Genomic DNA, 14,777 nt, shown 5'->3' with positions numbered 1-14,777 from the left:
TTAACAAAGTTCAGAAGTGAACGTACCATGGAAGTTCAGAGATTTTAATAATAACTGCATCTATTTTGCCAGAAACTGTTATAGAAGGGGTTCATCTGTGGATTTACCTCTAAATAAATCCCAGAGATATTGTCTAGGTCCAATCTGAAGCAGACTTGAATAATATGGGGGACAAGTATCTGTAGCTCTGGGAAATAATTCTGATGTTATGACTTCCAGTACTTTTTAATGCCAACCATATGAACCTTTTGCAAAAAACAATGCATCTTTTCTACTAAACTACATCTGCAACTGCTTAAACAATTGCACAATGTGGGGTAGTTTACATTGGTCTGAATAGATATGAGGATTAAAAAGACAAAAACCACATGACTTGTTTGAGGTTCTGCAAACAAGACTTAAAATAGACCTTCTGTACGTAACCTTGCACATTCATTATCACATTCCACCAAACTCATCCACTCAAAAGGAATGTGGCTTTTAATCCCTTGAACTAGAATTCCATTCCATGCCAAATCTCTTGGAGGAACTCTAGAGATAATTTGCCTCTGAAAAGAGATCAAACAAAGGGTTGGAAGAAGTTATACTCTAAAATAAAACGCATACAAATACCCCCACCCTCCACTCCTGACATACATCCAGTGACATACAGATAAAATTTTATGTCATACAGAAAAGTTTTATAAGTCGCTTCACAACACCCCAATACTCCTCGCAATTCAACCTCTGGACCAGGGTACCTCAACAGGCGGCCCGCGGGGGGGGGATTGGGGGGGTGTTTGGCCCGCGCTAATTTCAAATAAAGTGGCATGAAAATTAAAACGCAGCATAAGAAAGCGACATTAATTTACATCGTGTCTACACCGGACGCGAGCAACGTGGTGCGATGCAACAAAATACAATAGAGCTTATTATAATCAGTGAAGCAGTCTACACTGGATGTGAATGGACTGAACCGTTTCGAGTGAGTGAGTGAGTGATACCATCTCTGTTATGGATGTTGGTTCACAGTGAGTTCACAGTTTTAATGTAAGTTTGCTTTAGCATAATTTATTTTCAAGATCTGAGTAAAATATATATTGTTGCTTTCACTATGGCTATAAAGATCAGGCAAAATAATATTCAAACTCACATTAGACACTGAATAAAGCACATAATCACTATCTGAGATTCGTATTTTGTATTTTGTCCCTGCCGTGATGACGCAGAAAAAAAAACATTTCTAAAATAGAATTCTGTGTCGCTTACTGTCGCGGGTTGCTGTCGCGGGTGGTTAGGACAAAAACTGCAAGGGAAATATACTTTTTGTCGCATTGCGTCATGTCTGGTTGGGACACATGGTGTTACAGTTTCACCCCCCCAAAAAAAATCTAAGTATAAAAATATTAATCTTGAAGGGGACACAAATAATACAGCTAAAATTGTACTTGTAAGCATATGTATGCACAGAGGAAAGCCTTACAACTATAAGTGTAGCGGGGAGACTGTGCCAAATTAGACAAAGTCAAGCTGTTGTGGTCGCACAGCGACAGAGGTTGTGTCCGTTGTAGACGTTACTACAGTGTTGCCAAGTCCGCAGTTTTCCCGTGGAATTGGGCTACTTTCTCACTGTTGCCGCAGATTGTTTTTCATGTCCGCGGGTTGAAGCGACCCCAATAACGTGTATTTTAGCGCCCGGAACACAATTTTTAAAGAGGGTCCCCCTCGAAACGTGGTTAGTTTGGGCTAGATTTGGGTACCAATTGGACGGGTTTTGTTGAGAAAACCTGGCAACCCTTTCCGTCAAGCAAGTAACGTTATTATTGCTAACATAACTCACTGAAAAAACATTGGCATCATCTGTATTAAAGAGAAAATAATCACTTCATCTGATGTTAAAATTGAATAAAATAGCCTTGACAGTCTTACTTGAGTTTCACAACTACTGACTTTGTTCTCACTCATCAGACTTTTGTGTGTGTAGGTGATGTAAAAGAGGAAAGCAGGCATTTGGACCAAAGCACTGTGAGGCAAGGGAAGGGGGAGACTCAAAATGTTTTTTGTGTTGTTTTACTACCTACACAATTATTAAAAGTATAAAACACTGTTATTTACAATACAGTGTGTTTTTAATCATATTTTGAGGGGGGACAACCTCAGATGGGGGGGTCCTGTCCACCCTTGGATTTTCTCCTTTGTGGTTAAGGTAGCATTTGTACATTTACAATAGTAACATTTTTAACCATAATTTCAATTGAATTTTATGTCCTTTTATCTCTTTGACATTAATTCCCTACTAAAGCAACCATCCTAGTAATGCCCCTAGAATCTGGCCTGGCACAAACATGAAGAAGGTACCTCTAGGAAGACTCTTCTTTACAGAATTTGTTTAATCATCCTGTTTAATTGCATAAACATTTTAATTGCATTTTTATAATTAATGTGATTGATAATAAATCTCATTAAATTAACAGCCCTACTATTTCCACCAGGTAACACCCACAGTCTTCTACATTAAGATAATGTCCAAAAAAAATAAAAAAGGAAAGAGAGTGTGCAATCAACACACACTCAAAGAATTATCTGGGATGAGCTTCCTGAAGCAATAATATTAACAGTTAGTAGTCCAGAGCCAGACGTGTTTGATTCATCCTGACGGCTAATTTCTCAACCTGGAAAGCCTGTCATTACTTCACCACTGACAACTGTTACTGAGATGAGTCATTACTAAACCAATTTGAAAGCTCACAGAATGTCTTAAGTCACGAAGGAGATACAAACGAGCCATCTTATACTATCAGGGCTGCAATATATCAAGCCACAATTACATGCAGGGAAAACAAGGCAAATGAAAACTAGAGTCTGGGATAGCTGTATTAGGCCGGAGGATGTAATATGTAGACCAGAAGGGACGTGAACGGAAAAGCCTGTGGTTAAAGGGAGGGGGTGTTGGGGCTAGATTTGCTAATCTCTAGGAGCCGGGCAGCTGGGTCTGTCCTAATACAGAAACCATCTTCTTAGTGCAGATACCTGCTGTGCCCATTCTCATCCGCTTTACCGCCAGATTCACACTGATTGGTCGTCTGGGGCTTTATCTGATTGGTCCTGAGAGCTGTAAACATTTGATTGGTCAATTGAAAGCTGATCTGAAAACAGAAAAGGTATGGGGGTCAGTTGTTTGACTACACAATGACCAGACATGTCAAAATAAAGCTCACTTTCACTGATGTTATTTTTAGTAATCATTTCGATGTTTGGCTGGCACGACCAAAGATATGAAATTAATACACACCTGGCACTGTCAATAGAAGGTGCTATTTATAAGGCAACCTACTTTTGGCCACAGGACCGTTACACGGGCAGCCTAGACCGTGATCCACTCCCTTTAAGGTTTGAATTAAGAAGCGACCGACAGTGCATATGAAAGGTGTCAGAGGATAGAAAGGAATTAGCGTCTGGACAGTCTGCTATGGCCGAGCAAATACAGTTAAACGCTGAGGGGGGAGGGATGCTACATGTGTGTTCACTACAAATACTTTAACAGGCCCTGTGAAATAGCATAGACTCCGATTCAACCCACAAAATAAATATTGCACAGGAGACGTTCGTCTCTGCCATTTGAGGTTATACAATGTAATGAAGGGTTGTGTGTTTTACCCTCACATGGCAGAGACCCTGTTTCTAAATCCCCTGGCAGCCATATCTAACTGATGAGGTAATTCCACAAAGCACAGCAAGCCTTATCACTAACCAGACTACCCTGCCTCCCTCCTCAACCTCTTTAACTCGACACTGGGCACAGAGGATTCTTCCCAGAATGGACGCACTGACCTAGTGTGAAAGCAAAATTCCATTAACAACATTATGATGCCATTAATCCACGTTTTTTGGTGACTAAATTTTTATGTGAGGAGTAAAAAACAGCTTGGGATAGATTCACTGAGGGTTTCATCATGTTGAAGGTTGCAGTTAATGTGGAAAAGGGCTGGGGTAAGGAGACTAATTAAGCGCTGTGGACATGACTACATTCCAGATGAGATAAATCCAGTCTGCTGGGAGTCTTGTCATGACTTCCTTACAGGAAAAGTCTTGGAAGAGAAAGCCTGGTTTCATGACACATTTAGCTTTACATTAACATCTAGACCTGATCATTAGATGCAAGACCACACCTGAAGCAGGCTAAATGTTGCGTCAACAATTGAGAATAAAACAGTCCTGTGAAAACGCAAAATAATTTGTACAAGATGGAGATATAATGATATGGATATATATTGAGGTATAATTCACCCCAAAAATAAAAACCCTTATGAATTTCTTATGCAGAACACAAAAGATGCTGTTTTAAAGGATGATGGTAACCATACAGATTTGTTGACTGTAAAATATTTAGCATGAAAGGAAAAAGCTATACAGGTTTGGCATGACACAAAATGATGACAAAAGTTTCATAACTGGGTGAGCTATCCTTTTAAGACTTTGGTTCAGCGCTGTTTGTTTTTGAACAACCTGATTTCTTATGCTTTCTCAATCTCACACAAATTACTATTACTTCTCATGAGACTGGGCTGGAAAATCATGCTTGAAAGTTCATCTGATCTAAAGCGTAAATGACACAGCTCTGCTAAATAAGGATCATCTGGGCCATTTCCCTTTTACTCATTTCATTCAACTTCCTCTGAAAAACAAGAAGTACAAATCAGGACAACTAGATACATCAATGTTATAGCAAATTACAAGTGAAATGCTCAAAGCACATTTTCTTGCATACTGCAAAAACAAGTTTTTAAGCAGTAAAACATGCTTTCAGACAACAATGTGCAATTAAATGTTATCCAACAATTCATTATGATACAATATTTCCATTGCATCATCTAAATGAAGGTAACAACTAAATGAGAAAATTAGGGACCCTATTAATTACATTACATAATACTAACTGTTCATTTATTAAAAAGCTTGTTAAGACACAAGCTAGTAAATAAAGAGATTGGACTATAACATCAGCAGCCTGCAAAACATCAGCTTAGATCTAGTCTCTTACATGGTAAAAGAATCCCAAGGAGGAGTGGAGGTTTTCCAAATGTTTCCTCAATGACTTAAGCAGACCCTGTGTGACTCCACAAGCAGATAAAAGACAGCTCTCATTGTGTCAACAAAGCAAAATGTGTCTGCAACTGATTTGTGTACACAAAAGGTCTATTCTTTCAAGTGAATGACAGAAGTCAAATAGAGCTGCTGTCCTACTGAGATACCATAAAACTGGTCTACACCAAGCTGTTTTTAATCTCCTGTTACTTATAAAGACTGGAACTTCATGCCACCCCGAGTAAGAGGCTAGAAAAAGGTTTTTATGTTTCTCTCAAACATGCCACAAATGCCAACAAATGTAATAATAGCACTATCTCTCTCGCTTTGTTATGCAATATGTTGCGGGTAAATCAGGACTGTTCAAATGGGACTACAAACACCGGTCGAGTAACATCACATTTATTACAAGAACTTGGCCATCAGCTGCTATTATAAAAGTATTTATCCTGGCAGTTCTAATCTCCTGTTTTGCTCAAGAATGAAAGTCTGGCCTTACACGAAAATTCCTGTATGGTTCTGGACTGATACACAAAACCCAAAATAGAACCAGGAGGATATTTTGTTTCTCTTGTTCATGATTTACTTCTTTTTCTAGAAAACACCCTGTATGGCAAAGAACTGAAACAAGACTTTTGATTGGTGAGCAGAAGTGATGATAAAGTACAACTGAAAGTAAAATCATAGGCAAAAACTTCAGCGCTAGTGTCTTAGGGTTTTTTCTTGTTTACTTTTCATTAATATACCAAAAGGACAAAGAAATACTATCTCTCACACATATATACATACTAGGGGTGCTCCGATCAGGATTTGCATTTGAGCATTTGAGGGAGGCATTTTTTTGTGTGTGGTACAGAAGCAGCACGGACTGTGCTTTCACACAGGACTCTGCTCCTTATCTATGGCTGTTTACCACAAACACAACATTTATCCATTATTTTGATTTTATAACCAAACATTGTTACTCAAAATGCTTTTTCAACAGTGTGATTCTTTTTTTACACTGTACAGTAATACAATCTTTCATCAATTATTCAATGCTAGTTATATGAATTATATGAATGTACCTCTAAAGGCTCTGACTGTCTTCAGAAAACATTCAATGGTATTTTGCTTTCACCTTCGCTCCATGCATGAACTAAAAAAGTAGTGTTCTTAATCTTAATACTGCTTTGCCCACAGAGGTCACCGGACACAGCTGTAATTCTGCTGTTCGTTAAGCGCCACCTAGTGTCAGAGAGTTACATTTATATTGAGCCTGTGTGTGCAGTTTTTGAATGGCCAAAAACTGACTTCATTTGCATGCCCTATTAATTAAAGAAAATTAAGCTTATGTGCATTATACACGTTTAAACAATTTGTATAAGGTATCTAGAATTATTTATGAAGCAGATAAAATACTTATAATCATTTTTTAATCAATTATCATTTTGACTTAACCCTTTTATTTATTGAAAGGATGGAATGTGAGGTTTACCATTTAATGAAACCTTTCAAAGTTTTATTTGAACATTTTGTAAATGTTATTAAATAAACTGTTGTTAGTCATGTTGTCATTAAAAATCCAGACAGCATTGGTAATGTTATTGTATTAGTGTTTATGCACACTGGAAGTCATTTGTTGTTTGTTGATTTTAAATATAAAAACTTGGTGAAACAATTTACGTTTCAGTACTTTTTAAACATTTCCAGCACATTTTAACAGTACCGTGATAATACAGATAACCGCAATAATTTTGGTCACTATAATAGGTATAAGAAATTTTCATAACGTTACGTCTATAATATATATATATATATATATATATATATATATATATATATATATATATATATATATATATATATATGTGTGTGTGTGACTGTGTGTGTGTGTGTGTGTGTGTGTGTGTGTATAAATATATACACACACACACACACACACACATAAAAAAATATGTCAAAGTTTTGTTCCTAGGCAACCACAATGTTGTGCAAGCAATCACCCACAATTTAGTAGATAAAAACTGTAAAGCACGTCTTCTCCACCATACAAGGAAAAAATTGATATTATGAGCTGTGAATGTGGCTATGGCAGGCTTGCTCTTAACAACATTCCGTGTGAATGTTCAAAATGCCAATGTGACCATGTGCTGGCAGAAAGTATATTAAAACTCAGCTTAGTTCTGCGGTTTGATGATCACTTAGAATTTCACAGTAATCTCCATCTGCTGACTCAGCCCAAGTGGCAATGATTTGGCAAGCCAAAACATGCAATTATAAGCAATAATGTTTCGTTCAAGTACATTCCAATACTTCAGCCTGAGACTGGTGAAGTTCTATTATAGGCTTAGAAATGATTGCTGTATCACATCTGGTGGCAGGAAGCTCCTCTGAGGCTTGTTTTTTATTTTTTCGTTCTTTCTTTGGGAGTGCAGAAATTCTCAGCCTTAAAATTATACTCCCAGTTATGACTCAGTCATAATAATAAAGCAGCAGACATGTCTGATTCTGAGTCATTCACCCCAGTCTAGAACATTCACACAAGCTGACTATGAAACTACACCTCAAATTCCAAATGAATGAAAATATGTGAATTATAAATGTTATACGTGAAGTTGTTCAATTATTGTCATAGAGGGACAGTTTATACAAGTCTTGATTTAAGTGTAGAAGACCTATACAACACCATTCAGTTCGCAAACCAGCTGAAAGCACACTAGGTCATACTTACATCACTTTTTCTAAACTTTGCCTTCAGGCTCTTCATATTAGTCCATTCAGATTCCAACAGATCCCAGGACACCTGAATAAAATCAAACTTCAGTTAGTCATACACACATACTCCAAAGCAAACTGTCGCTTAATACAGCGGAAACTAAGGATCAGGTCAGCTCTGTTATTAATGGCAAAACTAGGACCAAGCTGTTGGAGGCAAAGCACAGAGGTGGATCAAGTTACAGTGGCCCCAGTGGCAGGAGTACCGAATCTAATGTGTGGTCACTGTGCAAAGTTTACAATGTCAGAGCATTTTGTGTTCCCTTCAAAGTTGTACCAAAAAAAAAAAAAAAAAAAAAAAAACATGTAAAGAGTCCAGACACTCTGTGAGCTCCATAAATACACATAAACCGGGGTCACTGATATTCTTGGATCTTCCTGAGGAGTCTCCACGGGAAAGTCAAAAGTTTGGATGGAGCGTTCAGAAAGACTCCAACAAGATAAGAAAAGCAAACAGGACTGACCGCGCGCTTCCCTGAGGAACAATGGCAACATTGTGTTTAACTAAAGCTGACAGGAATGATGATTGTAAACAACATTGGCATGTAAATGTAACATTGAAGCGAAATTACAGCTATTTTATTCGGTAGCGTGAAGCCTGAAACGCTCGCTTCTAAAGTTCAGCAGAGTTCTAATGGAAATAGTTTGACTTTGGAAGGAAAAATACACGGGAAAAGAGTGTTTAGATTTCTGCACTTACCCACTTTGCAAAAGTTAAGCCGCACACACAGACCTCAGGGGTTTGTCGCTAACACACTTTTCCGAGTGGTGTTAAGTGCTTCATATACCATTTAGTTCAATTTTGACTCGCAGATATTAGAAGATAAAAGGCAGAAAATGCGAGCGGTGGGCAAAAGGGGAGAACCCAGCAGCAAAGTTATTCACCGACAACAATCCATTCAAGTAGCGCTCGCGCTGCCTCTGATTGTTCCCCGGGCAGATCGAGTGACGTCACCATCCATGTGTCCTCGTGACCGAGCTTGACTGTATATACACACGTACAGAGCACAAAACATGTTTTATTCCACTTACAACATTCTACTATGGTAAGCAATAATGTTCACCTAATATCTGCATTAGTCGTTAATCAGAGGAACTTCAATCCCTGTAGGATTATTTTAAAGGAAAAAAAATTCTCGGCCAGACTTGTTGAACATTTCATGTAGCCTATAAAAAAAAGTGTTAACATCAGGGTAAATTATACGAAGCATTAAAAAAATAGTATTTTCTGTTCATCTGGTATTTGTACAATTTGTTTGTTCTGTTCATCTGGTATTTGTACAATTTGTTCATCTGGTATTTGTACAATTTGATATGTATTTTAATTAATAGGCTAAATTACTTATTTTTAACTGACCGCCAACTTAATTCCACTGAAATACTGACTAACGTCATTACATAACACGTCATTAATATCGCACATCAGTCAAACGCGGGTTTTGATTTATGAGTTAATTAAAATCTAATGAAGCATTAGTATAATAGGCTATATAATAATAATAATATATGTGTACTATATATAACTATATATAGGCCTAACTATAATACACACACACACACACACACATACTGTATATATATAGGCCTGTGTGTGTGGGTGTGTGTGGGTGGGTGTTTTCTGTTGCTACTCTTTAAAATAAATAATTTTTAATGTATTTTATCGTTGTAACAAACTATTCACGAGACCAGTGTTATTCTGTCGTCAGTAATCGTTCGAGAGCATATATCTTTATGATTATGCATATAGGCAATAAATAGATGTTGTGAGCGATATGCAATAGTCTACTTTCCACTGGGACCATAAAAGTGTCCTCGGGGTCTGAAGCCAAACGTGCGGATTCGACGCTGACCCAGTATCCGGTGCAGCAGTGCTGGGGAAGGGCGCCGCGAGGTGGACACGTCCAGCGACTTTAAACCAGTATTTGGCTATCAATACTGTATACCATAGGCTACTCATTCAGAACATGTTTATACTCTTGATAATACAACACATATGGCATCAAATAGAACTGTGTGGCCCACCGACTCACACTGGGGAAGAAAAACAGATGCTGACAAAGAGTTTTTGCTGTTTCTTTCCAAATAAACCACTAGGGACAAATAAAGGGTTATATTAGAATCACTGCTGTAATATCTAGCACATTCATGCTTCATTATGTAATTTTGGCTTTCACTGTACAATAAAATGCACTGACAGTAGGACTAGTAGACTGACAAGCAGCCCGCCCTTGTAATTTTCTCAGAGCTGCAACACATCTGTGGTCCTGCAGCAGCACCAGAGCAAAGAATAATACCACTCTTGGCTTTTAGGTTAGTGTGGTGGGTCTGTGCCTTGGTGGTCCATTGCCACAAGCAGCAGAATAATCAACACAACAATAAGTTCAAACCACAGGTAACCTTATTTAGGCTACCTATCAAAAACATTGTTATGAGGAGAATATGAAAAGAGCGTACAAAAAGCAACAAAGCCCCAGGCTTCATAAACAAGTTGCAACACAAGTTCTGATTCTTTTTCTTTTTGGAAAAACTAAAATATAAACAGTAAGGTCAGTAAGATTTGTTTTAAGTAATTCGTAATTTAAAAAGGCTGCATTAAATTGAATTGTATGAAAATTTTAAATAAATGCTGTCACATTCATCGAAAAAAAAAAACAGAAAAATATATGTATCATGATTTCCACAATAATATTAAGTAGCACAACAGTCCAACATTGATTTAAAAAACAAAAATGTTTCTTGAGAAGCAAATCAGAATAGTAAAAAAGATTTCGGAAAGATCATGTGACACTGAATACTGGAATAATGGCTGCTGAAAATTTAGCTTTGCCATCACCAAAATAAATTACATTTCAAAATATATATATAAAAAGAAAGATTTTTTATTGTCATAATATTTCACAATATTGCTGTTTTACTGTATTTTTGATCAAATCAATGCCTTTGTGAGCAAAAGAGACTTCTTTCAAAAACAAAATATCTTACCAACCTCAAACCTTTGAACTTCTGAACATATATAAAACACACTGAAACACAAAAATGTAATAAATTTGTATATATATTATATATATAAGAAGTTACAAAAAGTTATAAGATAATATAATATAAAATACGTAATATAATATAACAAAAAATATAATGAATACATTTTAGATTTTAGAATAGATTGAAAATGAAAATGTGGCACTCAACCTACAAATTATAATATAGACGGTTCTAAGTACATACTTATTCAAAGCAATCATAGGCTGCACCATTTCCTGTGTACTTTGCTCCACTGTAGCTGCAACCAAAGATGACAGCATTTTTACTGTCTCACCCAGAATGATACCAAATGGCCTACACAGTACAGAATAATTAGAGCCTTTCCCAAAGCCACGTGTTTCTGCATATTCACTGAAACAAGAATCTGTAGAGGGCTGTTTATTCTGCTTCCCCCACACTCATCTTCATGGCCAGTATTCGGGTTTATCCCTTCATACAGTGGCTAAATAAAGGTTTTGGATTGGAGAGAGGCTTAGAGTTGACACGGCCCCTCACCTCACTTCAATAACTGAAGCTGCAGGAAGATTTCACCGAGCTGCCGATGTACCGCAACAGCTAGTATATGTCACAAATCAAGTACAATGAAGCTCAGCTTTTCATCATAAAATTTTCCAGGTTTGAAATATGAAAGGTCCCAACAGGGTGGGCTGTTGATTCCCACCAGTGTAGACAATGCATACTGGTCACACAATTACTGGTATTAAATATTTCAGTAAAACATCTTTCCCCCCATCATAAATAATGTATTGCAGACATACATGCAAACCAGCATTTTAATAAGCATATCAAAATATGCAAGCACTAGGTCTGCATCACTCCTACGCTGACCAGTTTAACACTAAATAAAAATGAAGTGTGATGAAAGATTTAAAGATTTCAAAACAACACTGAAAGGCAAATGAGGGTATCAGTAATTACTTTAGACACACTCGGCTTGGGTTATGTTTGGAGGGTTGTTCCTTAAGGAATTAAAAATCTAAAGAAATAGAAGGTGTCTCACCTCATAAATAAACACCTAATCTCTCAGAGGAATCTTCTCTAAAATGAGTTCAAGTGCATGCTTGATAATTAAAGTTTTCTGTCCAGGAGGGGGTAGTACTGTTCTGTTATAACTACCACTCAATTTCACTCAAGTCTTCTGGCATCTTCTCTCTCTTTTCGTCCTTCTGCGAAGAGCAGATTTGGAGAGGGTCTTGCGTCATATGCTTTCGACGGAAGACCTTTGAATGTTATCCACTTTGAGCTCTAGCCTGGCAGAGCGCGCATTCCGCATATGGCACACAAAATATTCTGATTATATTGACCGGTATATTGTGTCTCCACTTACACTGATTAAAGTTCCTACAACGCAACATCCAAAGCGAGAAGATTTCAGCAATTCCCATGACTCAAGGAGTTTGCTGATACCGTGTCCTTTCACCTTATCTTTAATGGTATGACATAAACTGTTAAAAAAAAAAAAAAAAAAAAACGGTAGCTGTGGTTGCCAAATTATAACGTAAAAATATAGTAACAACCTTTTAGGTTTTACGGATTTAACTTAGGTTGCATTTACAGTAAAAACACATATTAGCTAATATAGTATACAGAGGCTATGCCAACCTATCTGTTTTGTATGTTTATAATACACTTAAAACCACCATAAACCCAGCCATGATGAATCGAAGTTCCACAAGTTGAAGTAAATATAGGCTATAGGCTATAAAGATGGTGCACAAAGTCATTCACACAAATACAAAACAACACTGTAACACACACATATTGCTAAAATAATGCAATAAACATTAACATAAGTTATACAATACTAATGTACATAACTGATAAGAAACAGTTATTTAAATGAAACCTTCAAAATATGCACTCCCTTATGAAAATCAACCTTGGTTTTATTGTAACCCTGATAGCATCATCATGGAGGCATCTATTTGACGTCTGCATTTACATCTACAAGACGTATTTTTTAGAGTGTTTGCTCATCTGCAATACGTCTATATGACGTCTCCTATCAGATGTCAAATAGACGTCTATTAGATGTCTTTAAGATGTTTATGGTTTAGAATGTATGTGAAACTTTCAGATGTTTGTACACAGCAGATGCTTTCCAGATGAAGTGATCTTTAACAGACATCTTGCAGACTTACTGTACGTGTGCTATCTGAGAATAATAATAGTAATCATGTTTTTATTTTTTTATTTATTTATTTTATTTATTTATATTTTTTTGGCGTATTGACTACCCTTACGAAAAAGAAGTTTATTCAAGTGTGCTATTAGTATACTTCTTTTAAACTAAAAATATGAAAGTTTGCTTTTAGTTTACTTTTTATGTACTTCTCAGAAATGGACTTTATGTACTCCTCAGAAATATACTTAAAATGACATTTTAAGTATACTTGACTTAAAGGCTTATACTTACAAAAAGTCTAAATATATTTGAGCTATACTTGTGCTCCTAGAATCCTCGTTTTCATTATTATGCAGTAGAGGGCGCTAGTACACATCTTCTGCACAGAATTTTAAAAAAAAAAAGTGAAAAAAAAAGAAACAACAGATACTAACACATGTAATCTAACACAATCATCTGACATAAAACATCATCAAAAGATATTCATATAACAAAATATATACAAATTAAAACCTAAACAGGGACATAGTAGTATACTTTAAGTATGATGTAAAGTTCACTTAAAGAAAACTTATGAGTATACTTGCAGTATAAAACTACTAAACTAGTTTACTGAGAGTATACCTCAAAGTGAACAAAGTATTTAATTAGTAAACTATCAGTATACCTATAAGTTCACTTTAAGTATAATTGCAGTACAAATTACAAACATAGAGGTAAACTAGTTGTGTACTCAAAGTTTACTACTGTTATACTTAAATTATACTTAAAAGTATACTTTTATATACTAGAAAATGAGCCAATTTAGTCCCAAGGAGTATTGAAACAGTACACTTACAAGTATACTACTAGAACACTGATATTTGTATACTTGCTACATGAAGTCTACTTAATAAAATAAACTTGAAGTATACTACTTTTGGTAAGAGTACCATTTGTATAACCGCAGTTTATATCATGGTTAAACTATCGTCAGTGTAGCAAAACCATGGTTATAATTGTAGATACCATGGTTTAACTGTAGTAACCATGTTTTTTGGTTTTATTTGTAGTAATTTGTTAATTTTTGTAAGGGAGCTGTCACACATGAAATGAATGTCAATTTATGGTTTTTCATTTTCATTTCAGAATGACTTGATCTTTTTCACTTCAAAACGGTACTGTATTCAAAAAAATACAGTATTTTTTACAGTAATTTTACATTAAATGTTATATTATTATATTTATATAGAATTATAGGCCTATTACTCATTGAATCCCAGTTCCCATCATGTTTACCACCAAAAACAAACAGTTTGTTCTGTATTAACTACACTCTGAAGCTAAATCAAGATTTTAGAATCTTTAATGTCTGTTGCACAAATTTTCGGATGCACTTTTAAGCCCATTCTGCTGTTCTGTCCTCGACTCTGTATGGGGTTTGTTTAATGTCCTCACCAGGAGGTCTCTGCTCATTTTTGACACTTTGAATTATTTTGAGGAAGTGTCTGATTGTGTTTGCATACAAATAATATTATAAAAGCCAGTGGGAGTATACGTGATGTGCTTTGGTGTTAATGTATAATGTGTTCAATAATGGAAGACAAACAAAGAAAACATTAATAATTAAATATCAAATTCACTCATTAACTATAGTGAAGTTTTGAAAATGTAATCTATCAAATTAAGGATAAAATTGAGTTTCGGTTGGCAAACAAACCATAAAAAGTAATATAATGTCTACCAGTCAGTGTAGGTCATCTTGTTCAACAATGAGTGGGTCCATCAAAAATAAAGCATAGTGGAAAAG

At 36.0% G+C, this 14,777-nt stretch overlaps 1 long non-coding RNA gene across 1 annotated transcript; it reads right to left on the bottom strand.

Annotated features, from left to right (window-relative positions):
• Positions 1-2,044: 2,044 nt before the first annotated feature.
• On the bottom strand, positions 2,045-8,798 carry LOC122141298. Its single transcript, XR_006157679.1, has 3 exons — positions 8,522-8,798; positions 7,778-7,849; positions 2,045-3,125 (listed from the first exon to the last, which is right to left on the bottom strand). It is a non-coding gene; the product is annotated as an uncharacterized LOC122141298 (long non-coding RNA).
• Between the last annotated feature and the right edge of the window lie 5,979 nt (positions 8,799-14,777).

Source organism: Cyprinus carpio, chromosome B21 (genome assembly GCF_018340385.1).
Source record: "Cyprinus carpio isolate SPL01 chromosome B21, ASM1834038v1, whole genome shotgun sequence".
Lineage (NCBI taxonomy): Eukaryota > Metazoa > Chordata > Actinopteri > Cypriniformes > Cyprinidae > Cyprinus > Cyprinus carpio.
Note: the sequence above shows the minus strand (reverse complement) of the source record. Positions and strands in the feature narration are given on the sequence as shown.